A 2,704-nucleotide genomic window follows, 5' to 3' on the forward strand; every position below is an offset into this window, starting at 1 on the left:
GCTAATCATCTGATTCTACTTCTAGGGCCCCAGAGCATAGGAGTGGAAATGAAATTCTCATCCCTAGAAGGTTTTCTTTCCCATTGGAGAGGCAAGCCTCATCCTTTAGAACTGACTGTGAGGATTCATTGCACCTACTATGGCTGATCTATCCCATGCGTCTTCCCTGGTCTATGAGAACAGAGACCTGAAGCACATCTGTAGAGACCTGAGCATACAATCTTCCTGAGTGCCCCCTGCCAGCTGCTTCTACCACAGACCCATCTCAGTCTATTTCTGCAGAGTCATCCCTCCTTACTGCATGTTTTCATCACTGAGGCATCTTGGTTGACTCACCCCAACTTGGGTCTGTCATATTTCTTTCTTTGGGATACAGGATCTGCTCTGCCTCTCTCTTCTTCTCAATCTCTCCTTCCAACTCTCTTTGCCTAAGGCTGACCACACTCCCTTATTCTCAAGAACCCACAGCTTATCTGTTTTTTTTTTCATGTTTAAGGCAGCCAAAGGCTTTTTACGAGATAATGAAAACCCCTCAACCACAATTTTGAGTTGCAAAGAATTTGCTAGATTTGCTGGCACAGAGAGTTACAGGAATGTTCTTCTGGTACTTTGTGGTCTGGAATCCCTGGAGGGTCAGGGATCTACAGGGAATGCAGACATGTGAAAATAATAACACTATAGCATGGGAGGCGTGGCTGTTTTGGGGGTGAGGAAGAGAGGCATCGTATGCTTTTTGCAGAAACGGTGATAGTAGAAGGATGGTGAGTTTAACAGCTGGCCAGACTGAAAGTGGGGATCAAAGGCTCCAGACAGAAGTAATACCATATGCAAAGGAAGGGAAGCATACATGAGCATGAGCACATCACTTTGGAAGTGGACAGGTTAACCCTTATCCACAGATGGGCAAGTTAGCTGGTTCAGGTGGTTCGGCAGGTGTCCCTACCCATGATCCATGTGTGTCCTTCTCTTGGGAGATCAACCTTACACTGTCAAGTCTAGGGAGATAAGCATGTTTTGCTGTGTAGCATGTACAGGACATGGCATAGTTGTGGCAAAGGCATAGAATGTGTACTTGAGGGCGGCCAGAAGTAGGGGAGAGAAAGGATGGCTGGGGTGGGACATTCAAAAAATCCTTACATCCAGGTCCTGGGGCAGGTAGAGGACCTTAGCTTAGCCTCTGGGTTCCTTTTGCATCTATCTTATAGTGCAGCTTGAAGGAGGAGATCACATGCCAGGTGTGACTGCGGGGATCTGAAGGAAGCATGTGACTTGCTCATCTGGTAACAGGCAGTGACTTTCGGGAACCTAATAGGCTGGTGCCTTGATCTTGGACTTCCTAGCCTCCAGAACTGTGAGAAATAAATACATGTTTAAGCCACCGGGTTTATGGTACTTGGTTACAGCTGCCCCAACTGATTGAGTGAAGAAGGGATCTATCTACAAGCGGTGGCAGGTTTGGCAGGGAGTCCATGAAATCGGTTTCAAATCCAGTGTGCTTCAGAGGTGGAAAGGACCAGAAGGCAGTTAGATAGAATGGTCTGAAGCTCAGCTGTGAGCCACGAAAATAAATAGGCAACGAAAGAATAACCGAGGGCAGTACCAAGAGACTCTCTTAGGGGAAATGTTCTTAATTCAGTTCAACAAATATTTTATAAGGTTAGGCACTGAAAGACATGCAAAGGAGAATCACACAGAGCCTTCTCCTTCAAAGAGCCTGCCTTGTTCTAACTATAGCCATGGACTCAGGTTTCCACACCAATGAAAAGTGTTTCTAAGAATTCTTGCTGCAATAAGATGTCAAATTCATGTCTACAAATCTAGGTCTGTTTCCTGGGCTTTCTGTGAGTTTGACGTATAGGTCCTTTTTTCTTTCTTTCTATTTTCCTTCAGATTACTTATGAATTTCTTTCTTTTTTTTTTCTTCAGGTTACTTATGAATTTCAAACAAATTCTAGGTTATGATAATTGATGTCCTTCTTTATTTTCCAGCCTGCTTTATGCTTAAACATACCATGATTGACTTACAGCCATCTGAAAAGATGGGGAGTGCATTTTTTATGGAAATTTTCAATCTTTGCAATTAGAGTGTAGAGAAAATGGAAGGTTAATGCAGTTCGTTTTTTTTTTTTTAAAGTGTAACTCCTTTTTGAAAAATACTTTTCTGTATGTTCATTAACTGTTTTTAGATAAACACACACAGACATATATACAACTACAGTCTCTCAGTTGACTGCCAAAGTTTGTGAAGAAAATAATATTTTAGAAAACATTTAAAATATTTAAGAAAATATTTAAAACATTTAAGCAAATATTTAAATAAAACTTAAGAAATGTCCTAAAATATGAATTTGCCAGAGGACTGTATGTAGACTCCAATATTTCCATTGGAAATGAAACTTTGCAACTAAAGAGAAAATTTCAGGAGTGCCTAGGTGGCTCAGTGATTGAGCTTCTGCCTTTGGCTCAGGTTGTGATCCTGGGACCCTAGGATAGAGTACCACACTGGGCTCCCTGCACGGAGCCTGCTTCTCCCTCTGCCTAGGTCTCTGCCTCTCTCTCTCTGTGTCTCTCATGAATAAATAAACAAAATCTTAAAAAAAAAAAGAAAATTTCAAAATGTGAACTTAATACATATGCTAAAAGTGCTAAGTCACACTTTATAGCATAAGGAATTGAGGAACCTTAATTTAAAGCAAATAATGGT

The sequence above is a fragment of the Vulpes vulpes genome, chromosome 12 (assembly GCF_048418805.1).
Source record: "Vulpes vulpes isolate BD-2025 chromosome 12, VulVul3, whole genome shotgun sequence".
Lineage (NCBI taxonomy): Eukaryota > Metazoa > Chordata > Mammalia > Carnivora > Canidae > Vulpes > Vulpes vulpes.